We start from the raw sequence: 19,783 nt of genomic DNA, 5'->3' as shown, positions 1-19,783 counted from the left end.
AAAAATTATGAAGCAATCCTAACCTAAGCCAAAGTGAAACATTTACTTTCAGGTTGAACAAGAAATACTTTGCACCAACTTAAATGAATATTTTAGGCTTTTATTTTTATCCACAATATTTTGTCTCTTCTTTTTTTATATTTGAGATTGCTTTTTATTTTCTTTTTTAAATAGAGAAATTAACCCCCAAATTTGTAAGCCAGACAGCTGCTTTGGATGAATGACTTCAGTGTTGATAGAGTTCAGCAAGGTGGAGAGTTTACAGCAGATCTGGCTATTTCCTCCTGCATCGTGTGACCCAGAGCTCGAGAGAGGATGAGGAAAAACCTGCCTTTAATTCTACCCCATCCTCTCTATAAATCCACGCATGTTGTATCTCTCAACTCAGGAACTAGTCCCCTAAAAGGAAGCATTATTATTTATGCCATAAATGAGTTTAAAGGCATTGATATAAAGCTGAGGAATGACAGCGTGGCAGACAATATTTATGTACAACAGAACACTATGAGTTCACACTTATAATTTTGAACACATGGTCAAGACATCTCCTTTAGTAACATAGGCAGGATGTATTTATAAATATGACTCAAGTAAGACTGATGAATGAGGGAAACTATTCCATCTTTTATGGAAACAAAAGTGCTCCTGCCTTGCAGGTCATAGGGAGCACAGAAATTTGAACAGCACTTTGGACTGCTCAGCCCTGCTACCCCATAGCTGCCTAGGAAATCTAGTTTTAAGTGAAAGTCATTGATTTCATGTGTGCATGGTTTTGTAGGTACATGGACTTTGGTTCTTCAATGCAGAGGCAATCCTCACTCCAGGGATATCAGCACCTAGTTCTTCTGTTGCACTGGCCTCCACATATTTTGACCAAAAGAAAAAAAGGGATGTTTTCTTTTGTGACTGCTCACAGCCATACACTGCTCCAGCAGCTCTTTAACTTGGGAGGTGCACACTCTGGCTGTGTTTGCTTTACAAAGCAGTGTTGAGCAACAGGAGTAGGCCTGTAAATTGTAGGTGTTGTAGACCTGACAGCCACACTACTTATGTTTCAGAGGCATTTGCTTGAGGCTGGTCTGGGCCCTTCAGTGGCCAGGGCATGAACCTGACCCTCCTGGACCCCAGCTTTCCATTTTTTTTTTCTAGATTAATATTTAAAAGGACCTAGCTCATGCTACTGAGTTCCCTCCATGATACACACTACAGGGTGGTTGGGGGGTGACTGGGAGATGCCTTTCAGAGGTGCAATCCTGACCACAATAAAATGCCAATTAAGGCCCACCCTTGCCCACTAGCAAACACTGTGAGAGATTAAAAGTGGTCTTTGGAATGGAACTGGTTTTGCCCTCAGAATCATTTCAGTGAGTTGGAAATGGATCAGCATTGCCCCAGGAGCTGGGTACACCACCATCTCACCAATCACCACCTCTACCTTAGTCCCTTGCTGTAACACTAGTCACAGAAAAGACAAATCCCTCTTTCTCCTGATAGAATACATATTTTGTATAAGCACTTGTAAGCCTTGCAGTCCATTGATGCTGTTTTCTGAGGGGGAACCACCCCACCTACACATCAATGCTTTAATGTGAAAGGCAGCCAAGATTGTAGACTGTTTCAAAATAACATGATATGACTTAAATGGAGGATTGATGTAAAACATTATGATGTGCTGCATATTCAGTAATGAAAAACATCCTGGAAACTGATGAAGGAAAAGGTCACTCACATACTCCTGAAATCCCTTAAGAATCTTAAGGCTTTGCTGGGTGCATTGATGGATATGTGTTAATGACCATGCAAAGATGTGGTCTAAGGCTGACCACCAGTCTTCAGCCCTCACTGCAAAATTATTGACAGCTATATTGCTTATTCTTGTAGCGGTTAGGAAATGAAATGCCTTTCTCTAATCAAGTAATTGCATTAAGCAACTGCTGGGAACATTTTGCTGCTCTTGTTTAAAAGCCTAGAAGTCAAGTGTATTTCATATTTGTTAACTGTCAGGAGTAGTTTTGTTCACATTTCTTTTTGAACTAGAACAACACTGTTACTGCTTCTGCCCTTTCAAGTAAAACTTTTTCTTTAAAGTCAGCTAGTAAACACATGCAAGTGAAAAGTTTGGGCAATCTTCAGCGAGTCTGCAAGAAGGGACTAAACAAAAGAAATTCTGGGTAAAATTAAATACTGAACCAGTGTATCTGGAGTAATAATAATAAAAATGATATGAAAACAAACCCAACAACACAAAATAGTTATAATTGAAGCCATGCAATTCCTGGCAGACTTTGTATGGCTAAGAATTTTTATTGTCTCTTTTTCTTTCTTTCCCTAAGGCCACTACTACAGCAGTTGCAGCCCAGCCAACTGCTGCTGGGTGGAAAGAACCATGGCAGCATTGCCCTACTGACTCATCACCCAGGGACTTTTCATTTCAGTGAACATCAGGAAAGACTGTGGGCTTGGGTGACAGAAGTCTATGTGACAGAGGGAGAAGCCACTGTCTTTCTCTAGCCCATAGTGTCCTCAAAGGCTCCTGTGAGTAATAAAGGCCCACACTGCTGACACAGATTAAAAAAAGCAAGCAGCTGATGCTTCGCCACAGGTGGCTCTATGCATCTCACATATCTCCTGGGAATGCTTGCTGCAAAGAGAGGGGGACATATCCAGTGGAAAGCAGCCTTCAGAAAGGTTGCTCTGGTCTACAACGTTGGCCTTAGTGCTTGAGGATCACCAGGGTTGCCTGCTGGGTCTGGCTGGAGCTTTCCAGTGGTTTTCCTTGCCTACGAATGTGTGCTGCTGTTAATATAGATCTGTTTGCTCTTCTTGTCAGTAGTGTTGCAGCTATTTTATCCTGAAGCAGTCCTCTCCAAACTGAAGAGAGGTTAACGGTAGCACGATAATCTCAAATGACGAAAGACAAGATAATTGTCTAAGATAAGGATGAGGGAATTTGTAAAGCAGCACCAGCATTTTCTGCTATCCTCACAAATTCATTCATTTCTCATAATAGTCTGTTTGGAAGTGGTCGGTCTGTAAAGTGACTAAAAAGGCACACTGCAAGGTAGCAACTTGTTAAGAGTATATACACAGTTCATCATATGGACTGTACACTACTTTAGATGGGATATGAAGTAATTAATGACAATAACAGTAGGAATGGAAACAACATAATGTACATGACACCAGACCACCCCAGCCATATTCAGTAGCGTGCGAGGCTGAGGTTTGACAGTGGATCAACACAGCTGCCTGTCATGCTGATACATGAGGAAAATTGACACTGCAAGCTGGCTCCCAGCTCAAATATTCAAACCTGCAAAAGGTCTAAGTTATCACACAAAACGTATTAGGAGCTGAGCCCTCTCATGTCTGCCAAAAGTAAAAATAACCCAGAAGCCCTGCTGACAGTCCTTGCTTGTGTTCTTATCGCTTTGCTGTATGAGTTTGTTTAAACTTTTCCAAACTAGAAATGTAGGAAAAAAACATTTGGAGAATGAGTAAAAAATACTTTAAGCCCCTTGCATTATTATTCTGACCTCTTATTTAACAATTGCAAAACCTGTTATTCTTCCTGAGCTCCATTTTGAGCACATATCTTGAGAATGCCTTTACAGATTTTTAATTTTACTTTTCTGCTCATGTATTCTGTTCTTGTTGGCTCTGATGTTTTCTTCTATGAAATTGCCTAGCTGCTTGAGTGTCCCTTCTACAAACTAAGATACAATATTTAAGACTGAACTTGGAATGCACACTAAAAAGGCAGTGTGACTGATCTTTGCTAAAAATATCCTCTTCCAATACATGTTATTTAGAACATGTTTCCTAAAGAATTTTGCTTTATTTTGTGATTATTTTTTTTAATCAGTTAATGTTACTTAGGAATTCTTAACAAGCAAGCCAATTTGGTTTGTAAGGACTCCAGTTGGGCAATCACTCTCATAAATACACCAGCCAAGAAGCAGTTTTGAGAGCAGGCACAGCTACACCCAGAAAACTTCTCCTGCTCTATATCTCACTGGCTGAGAGAGAAACTGGAGTGAAACAGATTTTGGGAATGTTTTTCTTGGTGATAGCTGGGGGTAGCTTTTGTGTTTGTGGTCAATATTTGAGGAGAAAAACACCTATTTTGCTTCTTTACCAAACATCAAATCTGTTTTCTGCCTTGAAAAGAATTTTCAAGCCTTTCAGAGGGGAGATGTGAAGGAAAGAGTCCTTTAAGTTAGTAAAATGAAATTAGTAGTAGTAAGTCAAATGGAAGTTCGTATTGTAGTAAAATTGATCATTTTCACAGGTTTGGATGCCCTACTGGGCTTCCTGTGTGCTAAGCCTGCCACAGTTGGCTTGATTGATTAACATGCTCTTGCTCAGGCAGTCCTGGCCAACAAACGCAACTCGCCAACTCCTGCAACCCTTTTCTGTGTGACCCAAAACTCCTTTTTTCTGTGGCAATCATGGCAGACTGATGGATCCATGGCAGCGGCCGCCCAGCAGATGAAACTGCAGACACAGCCCTTACACGTGTTGCTTGCTGCAGAGGCAGTGGAGATCCAGACATTTGGTTGCTTCAGAAGCTCAAGAGCCTTTTTTAAAAGGTCATAGGCTGATTTTCCAAAATTAAGGTTTCATATTTTTTGATAAAATTTAGGCAAAATTGTGGAGGGAAAATACAGCCAACCTAATTACATCAGATACCTAATTCCATTAATTAAATGCACCATGAAATGTTCCTACTCTGCTGTTCCTAGGAGGGAACAAAAGTAGTCTTTTGCTGCTCAAAAAAATAATCACTCTGTTGTGTGAGTGCTCAGGTCTCAGATTCACATAGTATGGAGATGTTCAGATTGAAAAGAAAGTTCAGTGTCCATTTAGCTTGTGAATTCTTGGGAATACAGACCTCTGCCTTTGTTACAAATAGTGTGAAAGAGAATCCTATACAAAAAAGAGATTTCTAGATGAATTTTATTTTTAAAGAGACAACGATTTCAGAAAATATTTACCACACATTCAGTGATCCAGGTTTTGTAAAGACTGAGAAATTTCTGAGAAAACACTCTTAGCAAGCCCAGGAGAGCAAGCAATTCCACTTGCAGGGCAGCTGAGAGAGCAGTGTATGCTGAAGGATGATAGACAGAAGGGGATTTTGGGGGAGAAGATGAAATTCCGTAAGCTGAGCTCCACTGCTAACCCTTCCAGCTTCTCGGACCAACCAAGAAAGAGAGAAAGAAAAGATGAAAAGAGGAAATATAGGAAAAGGAAATGAAAAGAGCTTTATTAGTAAGGTTCTTCTCCTGCCTGACCCAATTATCAGATTTTGCATTTAAGTTTAAGACAGTAGATCAAACAACAAGAGCCACTTTGTACTTTTGCCAGGAGACCATATGATATCTCTCAGTGACTCTCCTGCATGCCAGGAATAAGAAACTGTGCCTCTAAGTCAGTTTGTCTTACATATGGTGCAATGTGCAAAAAATAGCAAAATTCATAAATGACTGCACTCATGGATGATGTCCAGGATTTATGGCACTTTATCAGCTGGGGTGGGGGGAAAAAGGAGGAAAAGGAAAATCTAATTATAAGTTTCCACAAATAAGCTAAAAAGGAATGAGAACTGAAAGAAAGTCCAAAGGTTGGTGTCATGCTAAGTTAGCAAAAGCAATTCATTAGAGTTATTTTCAATGAGCAGTTTACAATGTTCAGATCCAAATCTTCTCTGGATATTTGGATATTTTTTTCAGGGATGAACAATCTGTTATAGGAATTATTCTGAAAACACCCAAGATGAACTGTAGCAGCTATAGCCCTTTGATAACTTATAAATACTGAGGCCTGCATCCTCACCTCTTTGAGACTCTTTCTCTAGGTTACAGCATTTGAAGTTCTGGGTATTTTAAGGTTGGAGTGGGATTTGTGCACTGAATGAAACAGGAAATGCCTTTGAAAGGTGGTTGTCCTTCTCTTCATCTTTTTTTTTCAGCAGTACTTTCGGTAACACTTTTGGTAAGGGCTGGAATCCCTTCTACTCTGTGCCATGGGGTGAGAGCTCGTTTCTCTGCCGTGACGTCTGGCATAAAAAAAACATATGCTGCTTTCACTTGTGCAAACAAAAGCAAAGAATTGTAAGTTAGCGGTGCTTAAGCATATCCCTTTAAACAAAACCAGAGGCAAATGTTCCTGAGAGATTTTATACTAGGTTCCTCCAAAGATGAGATTGCTCGCTTACCTCCCGCAAGAGATGCATTTGATTTTAATGTCTGTACTTTTTTTTTCACCAGCTGATTATGATGCTTTGCCACAGTTGTTTCTAAGATATTTTTATTTTTGGTGCATTTCATTAACACCCGTGTTTCTGAGTGCAGTTCCAGCTTTGTTTTCAGGAAAAGACTGCATTTATTATGCTCTTTAGGCTGGAAGCCATTCTAATGGACTTTATTATTATCCACCACATTCCTCAGTAGGAAACATCTAGTCTGAACTTGGCTGTTTTGGTCCTAAACTTGTTCCACAGCTAACCTTTTTGGAAACAGAGGCTAGAACTTTTTGTCTTTCTGTTTTGCCTATCTAGTCTCACTGGAGTTTAAATATATTTTTGCTCTGTCTTCATTAACCAACGAAGATAACAGAGCCTTCTTGTTTTTATGATTTCCCTTTACACAGATGTGTACACAAATAGTTATGGACAACCATCTTGCTCTAACTAGACGGCATGTAGCCACTCGTGTTCCAGATGTTTTTGCATTCCATTTACTCCTCCTCTTGGTGACCAGAAAAGACTGCATGTGTTTGTGTTGGTAGAAAAAGTATGAAAGAGGTAATAAAATCATAAATAGCATGAGGAACATGAAGGCAAAAATTATTCACTCTTTCTCGCTTTATAGGAACAAAAAAATTATCAGGTAGCTTTTTTTCTAATGAGGTAATGAAGGACTTAGTTAATGGTTAAGGACTTGTTTAGTGGTTGGACTCGATGACCTTAAAGGTCTTTTCCAACCTAAATGATCCTGTGATTCTGTGTGATTCTGTGGCTTTTTAACACAGCTTTTAATTAAATTGCAGAACTTATGTCACCAGATGCTGTACAGGCCAAATTCGAAATTAATTCAAAGGAGCTTAAACGTGTTCACAAAGAATGTGCTTGATGAATCCATGGAAGTAAAGTTCTGTTACTGTCTACTAAACACAATAGTCTATATGCAATTTTCAGCTCAAGAAATTCTGATGCTGCTGACTGCTAGAAGCTTCAAACGGCCATGAGTGCCAAGTGCTGCATATCTTCTGTAACCAAATGTTACAGACCATTGCTGGAGAAAAGATGACCCTTTGGTGTCATTCCCATATATCTATTTTCATGACTTTGGGCAGTGAAGAAAGGACAAAACAGACATGAAGTATGGGATGACACAACTTCTCAGGCATCAGTGAAGATATAAAGAGTACTCTCATTCTTTAGCTTAGAGTCTGAGGTTGCCCAGGAAGGGAAAAACCTTTCTTTTCCTTTTCAGTAATCAAAAAAAGTCTGCCTCTGTGTGTTGGGTTTTGCATGAATTCTTTCAGTTTCACAAAGATGATCAATACATCACAGCTGGGAAACCTTCTTAACTCACATCAGCTAAACTAATGGGGAGAAGTATTGTCTCCCAATGACCAGTCTTGAAGGAGTCTTTTGGAGTCTTTTCACAGCAGATGGGATGGCATCATCCTTGACAGGAAATGTGATATGGACTCTGGTGCATGGGATAGTTTCTGGGAACAAGGATGATGTTCACAGGCATAGGTCCCCTTCCCACCATGGCTTTCCTGAGCTGGAAGCAGTTATCTAGGGGAAGGTGGGTGCTTGTGTGGATGAAAATTCTACAAATCACTCCTCTGAAACCAAGCACAGCTCTACAGCTGAGGTCTAGGAGCTGCTGTTTATGGACAAAAGTTCCATGGAATGACCTGGAAAGCTGTTCGTCTCTGTTCAACCTGTGGATACTGTCACGTGGAGCTGTTACTTTGCTGTCATGATGACTGATTGTTAATTAACAATGTTTGATTCTTTGCAAGTCAATACAGATTGTAGCCTTTGCTCTTAATCCAGTTCCAACCTATTCTGTTTTCTTTCCACCTCATCCATAGTGGCATCAACACTGACGCGAGTCTGAGAAGGAAATAATTTTTCTTGGAAAGATTTTGTCTAGCCCATGACAGCTTCTTGTGTTGCAGACTTTTGTGTCTCTCATTTAAAAGCATGCTCATCGTTTGCTTTTTTTTCCTTTCCTTAATTTTTTTTTTGTTTCATAAGCCACGTTTGAATAAGGAAACACAAATATATAAAAAACAGCTGTTGAAATGTAATTAAAGAACAGACGGGGCCTTCTGCCAGGTCTTCTGAGAGAAATGAGAGCTTGCTCATTACTTGAACCCTCCTCTGTACCACACCCAAGCAGTAGGATGCCTGGCTACTGAAAGTAATCTCTGCTTGCCTAGTGGGAATAGACAAAAGCAGATACCCAGCATGCTTTAGTGGCACTCCTGTCATGTAACTGGCTTCAGTTTGATCAAAGAAAAAGTAAATTACATTTTGATTTATACTAAACAACAAGGCTGTTTTCTTCCAAAGCAAATATTTAGGAATCGGTTGCATAAAGGAAGCCATACTGTGCTCTTTCTGTGTTGTTGAGTGCCTTCAGAGCAGCAGAGAGCAAAGCTGTCCTGAAACAGTGTGAAATGTCCCAAGATGTCTGAGGAAGGAAGGATACCTGGTACTTTCCTATGCCCTTCCTTGGGTGGTTTACCACAGAAATATTCCTTTGCTTGAGGACAGCTCTTTCATATCTCTAAGAAGCCTTTGCCTTAGACCAGATAATTTCATTCAGAAAACCCTCATCAGGTATTTAGTGTCCTTTGAGATGCTTTAAGGAGCCCAGGATGTCCATCTGGTGACAGCAGACGTCCTACGTGACTTGTGAGGGACCCACACCAAATGTGAGCCACAGCAAGCAGCAGCTGGAGACCAGCTGGAAAACCCCAGGGCATCTCAAATGGCACCAGATGTCTACGAGTGGACGATAGAATCATGACCCTGGTGGTATTAAAGGACACCTCTCCCCAAGAGTAATTTGTAACCATGCTACCCCTTGTAAGAAAAATGCAGGCTTCAGCGTTTATTCAATTAGACAGCAAGTAGTCAGTGATAGCTACACATCAGTACCCGTTCATCAGAACAGAAACTTTTGCTTATAGCTCAGAGATCAAGGGAATTGAGGTTAGTCATAAGGTAGATCAAAACATAATTTTCAGAACTGTTGAGAAGAAATCTGAACTACATATTATGGATGTAGGAGCAGAGCTCAGAAGCTGTAGAGAGAAAGTAAGTTCATCCAAACCATAAAAGTGCCAGAGTATGTATATGAAACTTTTCTAAATAGGCTCCACAAGTTATCTGCAAAACAACTTTCTGCAAGCATCCTCAGTCCTCTCTTGGTCAAAACAAATAGCTGAGAAGGAAAGCCAGTGTTGCAACATTTCAAGAGTGATTTGCATTTATAGCAGTGCAACACAAAGTTTTTTGTCCTATATAATGCACACAGAATCCAAGAATCTCAGAATCCTGGAATAGTAGGGGTGGGAAGAGACCTCCAGAGATCATCTAGTTTAACTCCCCTGCTAAAGCAAGGCCACCTAGATCAGGCAAGTTTTGAAACCCTCCAAAGAAGGAGACTCCACAACCTCCCTGGGCTGACTATACCAGTTCTCCCTCACCTTTAGAGTAAAATAGTTATTCCTTATGTTTAAGCGGAACTTTCTGTGTTCCAGCTCTTGTCCATTATTCCTTGTCTGTTGAGAGAACAGAAAAAAATGCTGCCTCATTCTCTTGACATACACCTTTTAAATGCTTATAAGTATTAATGAGATCTTTCCTCTACTCCAGGCTGAACATTCCCAGGTACCTCAGTCTTTCCTCATAAGAAAGATGCTCTAGTCCCTGCATATATATATTGATCCATCTGTTTACAGACATTGTACATTTCTCTTGACTGCTTCACACCCAGAAGTCTTGGCTACTACAGTTAAAGCACTAAAATTGCAGAGACTGAGAAAATTTGAAAAACAAGGTGTTTTCTGGAAACAATAACCCTTCCAAAGAAACAGGGCTGAAACTGAAAATGGATCAATCTGGAATTTTATTCCTGTTTAATGTCATATTCCAAGCTTACCTCTAATATTCCAAAGGGAACAGTTTTTCTCAGGACTGATGGAAACTTAAATCCCTTCATAGGAAGAGTTTCCCTTCCAAAAATTGAAAAGTTTAAAAAAAAAAAAAGTATCAGACAACACAACAGTGTGCCAAAGACCAGAATTTTCCAAAGATTTGGATGGAATAATCACTTTGTTTTACATGGCAGGCAAAATCTTCACTGGAAAGAAAAGATGAAGATGTGGAAAATGCAGAAACTGGACTTACAGGTTTAAGAGTCAACCAATGTTACATCTGCACAGCTGGAAACCCAGAATTTGCTATATGCTAATAACTGAAGACTTAAAAATAGACAGTGAAACGTGAATGCATCAGAAACTTTAGGATTAAACATAGCCATCAGGTTGAACAATAGGATATTGGTGTCATTAGAAAGATGTGAAGGGGAATTTTGCTGGGAAATGTCAATGGCCTACTCATAAGACCATATAAAGGTAACGTCATCCTTACAACATCATTTTCAAGATATACTTCGTAGGTAGCTTTTCCTTGTACTTAAAATCTTTACAGTTAAATGCAAAGAGCTAGATCCTTAGCTAGGACAAGTCAACATGTTTCCATCTTAGCAGCTGGCACATGGCAGAATGTCACCTGCCTCATTCAGGTGAAGGTAGGAAACACATTCAACTGTCACTGAACCACTAGGAAATCCAGATTTATGTGCAGAGATCTGTCTCCAAGAGAGGAAGAATGCTATGATTTACAGATTTTACCCTCCTAGGAAGAAATGTGCCATAAGCATAAATATTTCTCCTTCACACCAAAGCCTAAATTTTGCTCTTAGACACCTTGTAATAGCCTTAACATGCATGCATGTAGGGAAATGAGAACCTAATACCCTAAGGCTGCAACTCTTCTACTGGAAGATGTGCTGCAAAACTTTATTCTGTCTCTCTCTAGTCTTCTCATGAAAAGATTGCCTACAGCTGAGAGGCAGCAACCGCATAAAACTGAAAAATACCTTCCCTGCCATGATTCTGCATTCACTGGTATGAGAATGTGTTAATATTGATTTATTCAGAGCCACATACAAAACCTTTCTCTTATGGAGTGAATTCTCAGTAAATCTCTAAGTGTTCTGCAAATAAGGCAAGTATCATTATCTCCATTTTACATATGGGAAATTGAATTATAGGAAGGGGGATCTTATTTGCTGTTACCCACCAACTGATTAAAAACAGACTATCTGTGAATATGTGCTATTCAACAGTAGCAGAACTTGATCCTTTAGAGTGTATTTTCAGGAATGTGACTTACACAGGCAAGAAAATCATTATAGGCTTGCTCCTGTGAGGTGTTGGGCTCTCTGACTCCAGCCCTCAACAGAGCTTAAGAATAAGCCTGACTTTAAGAAAGTGAGTTGTCCCATTGACTTCCGTGAGACATAATAACATGCTGAAAGTTAAACATGTGCTTAAACATGTGCTTTTGCCCTTGAGCCCTTTATGAGTCACCAACACACTGCTACACGTTCTGCAGATCGAGATAAACCCACTTCAAACCACGGCAAGCTCGCTGATGGATGCATATGCTGGAGGAGTTCTCACGACCGCTGGACAAATAACAAATTCAAAACATCACTGGGTGTTAAGCTGCACACAGTGGAGTTCAACTCAGAGACTACTCCAGTGTACAGAATAAAAATGACTGCTGTCCCCCTTGTCAAACACAGTGAGACCTGAAACCACAAAGAAAAGTGAGAATTTAAGAAGGTATTAAGAAAGCAAGAATAGTCTGCTCTTTCAGTGGGCTTGGAGCTCCCATTTGTTTATGCCAGAGACACGGCTTAAATTAGGTTTCTTCCGGCACAGATGTGCTAGGAGGGGGAGAAGGAGGCAGGAAACTCAACCTCTCCAGCGTATTTATTCAGACCAGACGTCGTCTACCCTCTGGACACGATTTGGAGAGCTAGGTGAGGACAAAGGGCAAGGCTGGCAGAATTAATGCCCACAGATGGGTGGCTGCATACCCCAGAGCCTCAGGATCTGGCTCTTGCGGGTGGCTGTGGTGGGGAGGACCCCGTCAGTGACCACTGGTTTGGCACCAGCCTCTGGATGGGATGCCTTTGAAGAAGCTGAGGTCTCCTCTGTCACTGTGACCATGTGCTCTGCAAAGCCCTGGCCAGCTTGTTGCAATTCCCTCCTGAGCACGGCCCAAGTCAGAGGATACCAAACTCAAATTATATGGGATCAGCTAGCCATTGACCCCAATTACTCAAAATAAAATGTCCTTCCTTTCCCCAGCCCAGGGAGCGGGTCCTGCAAGTGTCCCCAGGCCAGCACATCTGGGCTCTGGCAAGTGCACTAACAACATCACCAGCCGGGACCCCTGGCTGGGACAGAATTGCTCTCTAATAGAGCACAGACAACACTTTTGCACATTAACAGCACTCCAGCGGCAAGTGCTGACACCATTATTAGTGTGCGTAATTCTCCTCAGTGTGGTTGTTGCCATTCATTTAGCTTTGTTTTCTCTTGTCACTGACTAACTGCTTAAATGCTCTTAACGAGGCTCACATGCAAAGCAGCCTGGGTGGAGAGAAATCTCATGTATTTCATGTCACAAGACTAAGATATATGCAGAGAATAAAACTACTTCTTTTGGCAGGGAAGGAAGCGTGTACGTCGATGCCCATGATTAATCTTTTCTACTGAGAAAAGTAGTGTGTCTACTGAGAGCATTGATACATTGTCAGCTACCAGCTGGCAGAGTGTGCTGAGGCTCAGATTTTGGGTAGAAGGAGTCTGACTGTGGAGGACCCTTTTGGCCAACTTGCTGCAAGACAGCCACAATGTGTTCATAGAAGGAGTAGGAAAAAATGCAGGAAGAGAAGAAAAAGCTTAAAGAGAGGAAAAAATTACAGGCGTAGCTTTGTACTAACAGAGTTTATTTGCTCTGCTACCTTATAAGTACAAGTAAGCTCTGTGTAGAAGTCCACTCTGGCCCATGGAAAGACTCCTTCTGGGCACCACATCCAGACGGAGAGGTCAGAAAGCCAACATAGGCTTATCATAGCCCACACTAGGGAGATGGGAAAACCAGGACTGGCTCAAATACCTTGGTGTTCATATCACAGGCATGGGGACTCCCTTCTCCTGCTACCCCCAACACTGTCCCTGGGATGCAGTGAAGGAGCATGCAATTGGTAGCAAGTGACGCATGTCAGGTCCCCAGATTGGCTGCTTTGTACTCTTTTGTTCTGTTTGTGACCAGGGGCACAGGAGATGGAATCAGCACTCCCCAGTGGCAAGAATGCCATTCTCTTGGTGGGAGAAATGAAAGAAATATAAACATGTCCTCCAAGCACAGCCAGTGCTACCCTGTTCCCTGCCAAGGACAGTGCTGGGAGACACAGTGAGGGTGAGAAGATATACTGCAACTGGTCACCACACGAGAAGGGGCTGCAGCTGCTCAGCCAACCCTGTACACTTTCAGAAATCACAGGCATTTCAAAAAAATAAAATAAATCCAAATCTGAAAACCTGTAAAACTCTGGATTACTTTTAAGATAAGGCAGGCTGAAGGCAGTGAAAACAAGTGGGTTGAGGCAATGATAAATGATGGATCTTTTCTTCATGCTGGAAATAACCTACAATAAGCTGCAAGCTACTTGCCACATTTTTGGCTGGTCAAGTGTGCTTAGGAGAGATGCAATTATTCCTACAGAATTAACATGGATTGATGTGCAGTGTCTACAGAAGGTAGGTCCCATGGTAGAGGTCCCACCACATTTCCCTACTGTCCCACTACAGCAAAGAGACTCTGCCAGCTGCTCCTGGCTTTTGTGGGGCTTTGAGCTCAATTATTGCCAGACTGGCAAATTTTGTTTAGTCCAGGCTGACTGTCCTGCAGGCTACTTACTGAGGGAGGGCCAGCCAGGCACAGTCAGATCTTTGTTCAGGCAACCACTGCCTCAAGATTGAATTAAATCCCATTTAGTCTGCTCCATGGCTATAGCCTGTGTACCTGCCACTTCAGACAGCAGCTTTTGTGTGGGGCAGGGAGGGTTGATGTGCTGAACAACAGCCCCTACGACCTGCCAGTTGGCTTAGCTGCTCCCATGGTTGTCCTGCTGTGAGTCTCTTACTGTGAGGACAGTAAAAAAACCTACCCCCAAACCCAACAATACTCAAATCAACCAAGAGTCTGTTAAACCTCAGGAATATAGGAGCTGCAAACTGAAGGGATGGATGAAAAAGCTGGAGATTGAGGTTGCTGTGATTTTAGCTGATGGGTTTTGAGGTTGGTCTCCTGGAAAATGAATACTAGCAACTGACACTGAGCACCTCTGCTCTCAGCAGTGCCTCTGCCAACCTGGCAGGCCACATGGCCTGCTGCTGTTTAGATAATGTCCCTGTCCCTCTCTGCCTTCCACTGGGGAGTTGCAAGCACCTTACTTTGTCAGGCTGACAAGGTGTAAGGTGCTGATTTGATGTTGTTGTAGGAATGTGCTTTGGATAAAGATCATTATAAATGTTTATTTCTGGATGTGGGAGCTCTGGTTAGGAGCTGACTCCTTCCAAAAAAATACTGAGTTCTACCTTCCAGCCTGACAAGTAGCATCGCCAGCTTATGATCAAGGGGTGGGGGATTGCCTTTGGAAACTCCCACACTAGAGGAGGGAATCCCCACTCCCTTTCTTCAAATAAGGTGATTCTGAAAAAAGATTTAGAGACACAGTTGGCCTGAGAATGTGTTGCTTTAACAGCAGATTTCTACTGAACCCTTTCCTAGAAACAAATCAAAATGAAACCAAGGGAAGGAGTGCTTGCGCTCGAACACGTTCTGCAGCCACTGATCCTGTTTGCTTACAAAATTATGACTTTTTGCTAGAATTTTGCCCTAATCTTCCCACTGGGCTTTGGATTTTAGCTTTCCAGCTTGTTAGGGTCTCAAATCTCTATCAGAGCCTGTGGAAGACTCTCTAGCACGATCAGTACTTGAAGACCTTCTTTTGGGGTCATTTCTTGCTGACTTAAAAAATGGCAGTGGCTGCCAGCAGTAAATGTTACTTGACATAGTTTACAACTGCATTTTCAATGCTAGCTCAGAGGAAAAAAAAACAACCACAGAATTTAGGAGACCTTTCTACTCTGGGTTTCCTATAAAATGAGTAGGTAGCACTCTAGTTAGGCATTTTCATTATGGAAACTGGTATTTTGTGTGGAAGTTCAGTGACATCTGTGCCCAGTACCCACTCAAGCCATGAGCCCAGTGTCAGGCTTGTACTAAAGACAATGTCAGGGAATAATTTAAGTGTGAATTACATCTGATTCCTGAACAGACACCATGAACTGCAGCTCTGCAGCTCCTGAGAGCACCAGAGCAAGATGCTGAGTGGGAGATGGGATGCTCAAATGCAGGAGGCAGGAAAAATCCTTCAGGGACCACTGAGGCAGCTTTCTGGTGCTGAACCAAGACCAGATTTCTGTCTGACTGACATGTGATTTCATAGGAAAGCAATAGAGAAGAAGGAAGACAAAACCACTTAACAGAAAGTTTAGGGCTTGTTTGCTTAACATAATAATTTAATTAAAAAAATAAATTGTGTCTCTACATCAGCACAGTCATCCAGTTTTTGTTCCCCAAACCTGGGTCAGCCTGTGAGGTTCCTGGTCTAGTGCTTGGATATGGAAAGCAAAGCTTTTTGGACAATAAATGACTGCCTCAGAGGGAACACAGTGTGCAGTACATGTGCAGGCACTTGAACAAAAATGCAAATACAACTCTACAGTCTCCAGCTATTCCGGTCTGAAATAATTGCCAGCAAATAACTCCATTTAGTGAAAACAAAAAAAAAGACGCTGCTGCTGAAGAAATCCTCTTCACAAGTTGTTTGCAAAATCACTTGCTTTTTTGGCATAACTAAAGAGAACATTTACATGACCCATATGCAGACAAACCCTGTTCCTCTGCCCCTGCTCAGGGCAGCCCAGACATGAACCTGCTCCAGGTCAGAAGGACTTGAGAGGCATCCTTGGCCCCTTGGTGGGACATATAGCTGCGGGCCAGCTGATGTGGATGTATAGCTCCCCTGACCAGAGCTTACTTCAGCCAGTTGAGAGCAGGAGAAAATCAAAGCTGTACAGCAGCAGGTCTGAGGAGAGCACCATAACCCAACAGTAGAGAGCTTTGCTCCCCAAAGAGCTTGTGAGTAACCTTTTGGTCAAGACAAATGTGAAGAAGGCAGTGAGTTCCTTTAGGGTTGAAATAAGAGGAGATCAAAACCAACAGAACGACTGTGGGAGACCGAGTGATAGCATGGTACCACAAAGAGAAAAAACACAAGAGCTTTAACCAGCAGTTGGCCTGAGAGAGGCTTGGAGCCACCATCAAAGAAACCATCGCCTGTTTGATTCTTGCTGCATTCAGGGAAACAAGACTTAGAACGGTGTTTGTAAACAAACAGGATTACAGCAAACAAGTATCTGGCTTCAACATCAGCATCTGCTCCTAGTAGAAACTCCCTCAAGGTCCAGACTTTCATCCTTCCCACTCAGTTCGGAAAGAAGGAATGATGTCGCATCTTTGCAGCACTAATACCAGCTCAGTTGTGCTCAGCAAGAGCAATCCTTAGTGGGAAAAACACTATGAGGATCAAGGCCCTTCTTGAAAGAGAAGTCACAAAACTATCTTCACATCACCCTGCTTACTGAACACCTAAATCTCCTGCAGAGTCTTCTGTCAATTTGTAAACTTGCATTAAAATGTTAAGCAGAGATATCCAGGAGGGAGCCTATTCCTCACCAAGAAACTCAATATCTCCATCCCACACATGCCACTGGCCCTACACACTTCTCTGCTCATGGCAAGACTGGCCAACTAGGCAGGCTTGCTTATAATTCAGGACGTCCAGCAGCTGTCAGGGACAGGAATTCTTCACTGAAAGCCCTCTCCTGCCAGCATTTAATTCAGGAAGCAGTCAGTCTGAGCGTTTCACCTCTCTCTAGCTTTTAGAATATCATGTAAGGACAGAGGTAGCAGCTAAGAGAGTGGGATTTAGCTCACAAAGGCATAGCAAAACCCTTCCTCTTGACCTGGAAAGCAAGTGGAACTTCAGCCAAAAGCTTTTTTCTGCTGTATCTGAGTAAATTCCACTAATTTCCTATAATGAAGGAGCATGAATCCAAAAGCCTTTTAATAATTTTCAAAAGTGTTAGGGAAGCTTTATCTACTGTCATTAAGCATGAAAGGATTTTTTAATTTTTATAAATACAAAGAAAATTCAAAACATCTGGAGTCCAAAATAATTATTTAACCCAGCCTGTTTTGGGCATGAAATCTATAATCTTTGCAAAGTTCATCCTGTACTACTCACTGAGATGAACTGATCAAGGAAATCCAGGTGACTCAGACTTCTTCCTTTCCTTCAAAAGAAATGACTGGCCACAAAAAGTCTTCTGTTTTCTATGGACAGGCACAATTGGTTGGTCAGTCTCTCTGGTAGCCAGTCAGCTATTAATATATACACTGTAGTCATCCTGCTAATGAGCTCGTACTAATAGAAATACTTTTTTGGTCTGGTTTATGAGATCATATCACAAAGCACAAGAGTAAACTGGAAAGCACCAAAAAATTGTAGATAGCTACGTGATTCTCTTTATAAGCCTCTGCCATTGGCTTGCTTTAAACATCTCAGACTTTGTATAAGAACTTGAATGTGATCAAGAATGTGCACTTACAGTGCACAAGTTATGTCAGACTAACCACTTCTTGTGGACTACTCTCTGTGTGCATCAGGGAAAGGTAGTTTGCTTCCCTTTCAAAATTAAGCTTAAATTCATTCCTTAGTTACCCCTCTGATATTTCCTCTGCAAACAGGGTTTAGCATGGTGGGAGGGGGGGCTAAATCTCTTACAGGATAAGAGAATGAATAAAACAACTAGGCAGTTTCCAGGTCAGCATTGCTGTCTCATACCTGTGTTACTGAAGAAAATACAGTCATTTCAGACTGTACTTTGTAGCAAAAGGCTAACTCCTCAAACAGCTACTATAATCACCTCAACATGCCCATAAAAATAAATTTGAGTTTATACTATGTCTATTACAGTGTCAAAGCTAAAGGAACAGACATTAGCCAACTATGGAAATAATTTTTAAAAAATCAGGGAGAAATACATAGTTTCCAGAGTGGTGTCATTAATCGCTACAGTCCATCATGCTTAGTCATATAGATATGGCTAACTGAATAGGCATTTTTACAGTGTGTTGATTACTTGATGGTAAATCCATTCCTTTTTATCCAGGGTTTCCTAAAACTGCTGTCTTGGAAATGAGAATACCTGTTTAAGAGTATTCAGGTAATATTACTTTTGGATTAGTTGCATTTCATCACTAGAAATGCTAACATAAATAGTTTCGAACTTCTTTTGGTCTACAAAATCCTACAATTCCTACCATGCAACATAAGTTTTGTCTTTTTTTCTGTAACATTTGAAAAACATTAAGTGCAGAGAAATGGTTTTCTAACTGTATGAATGAGCCTATTGCGCCAAGTTGATGTACAAATTGATGATACTGTTTGCACATTTCCGAATGGAGATCTCTAGCCAGGGTTTCAGATGGAGGTGTGAAATTCTTTGACACAGGATGTTCTCATAGCAGGCCCAGTCCTTTCAATGTGAGAAGTGCTGAGGAGCTCATGTGCAATCCCTATTTTGTGACAACTCCATCCCAGTTCTGGAGGCCCAAGAACTGTGTTCATCTCAGATAAGCATTTTGGCAGATATGAACAACAACCTGCTGACAGCTCATGCTTCATCTACCAGTGATGCTCCTGTTGATGACAGCCACTCTGTGAAAGTGGGGCAAAAAAGTATCCAAACAAGATGTTGTCTAGGATTGTTGGCACTGAAAGGGACACAACTCCATGTCACTTTTTTGTTTGTAAAACAACCTGTCTGAATTGTGACCAAAGTTTCAGACTCACAGCAGTTCTACAATTCAGAAGGGCACTAATCCAACATAGTAGTCAGTAACAAGGGGACAAAAGTCGGAAAGCCCATATACTGCTATACACCTATACTCCTCAGGGTTTAACACTCCAATTCTATCTCCTTAGAGTAGTGGAAGTGAGTCAATTATGAAGCGATTGAAATAATTAAGTACTTTCCTAGAATGAAGGAGGAACTGTCAGCCTGTGGAATCCCATGCATTTCGCCTGCAAGGCAGAAGAGGTAGATAAGATTAGAGAGAAGAAGGTGCACTGATCTTCAAGGGTTTTGTGCCCTTGCCAAAGTTTCCTCTTTTTAAAAGCCAGGGGAAAGCACTGGTAAAAATCCTTATGATCATCCTATTCAAATCCTGTTTTCCCTCATTTCATAGTTTCCCCAGTTGAAAGAACTAAATTTGAATCAAGGTACTCCTTGATAAGCTACATGTACTTTAAAGACTTCTGTGACCCCTGTTGTTTAGGGTTCTCTCTCTGAGAGAGTAAGATGGTAGCCCAGAAATGACAGAGCATGGAAACTAAATGGTCAGCAAAATCCTGATCTACTAGTCTCAGATTCCCCAGCCATGCTGTTGTAGAGCAATTTGTCTGGGTGC

At 41.5% G+C, this 19,783-nt stretch overlaps 1 protein-coding gene across 5 annotated transcripts in view; it reads right to left on the bottom strand.

Moving 5' to 3' along the window:
• The window catches only part of RUNX1 (RUNX family transcription factor 1), a 176,904-nt gene that overhangs the window by 120,065 nt on the left and 37,056 nt on the right, over window positions 1–19,783 (bottom strand). The window contains exon 1 of one of the 5 annotated variants that reach the window (XM_061988644.1): window positions 5,839–5,907. The exons of the other annotated variants lie outside the window; for them this stretch is intronic. The gene's annotated coding sequence lies outside the window, so the exon portion shown is untranslated. Of the gene's footprint in view, window positions 1–5,838; window positions 5,908–19,783 lie in introns of those variants that run through there. 5 annotated transcript variants of the gene reach the window in all.

The sequence above is a fragment of the Colius striatus genome, chromosome 1 (genome assembly GCF_028858725.1).
Source record: "Colius striatus isolate bColStr4 chromosome 1, bColStr4.1.hap1, whole genome shotgun sequence".
Lineage (NCBI taxonomy): Eukaryota > Metazoa > Chordata > Aves > Coliiformes > Coliidae > Colius > Colius striatus.
Note: the sequence above shows the minus strand (reverse complement) of the source record. Positions and strands in the feature narration are given on the sequence as shown.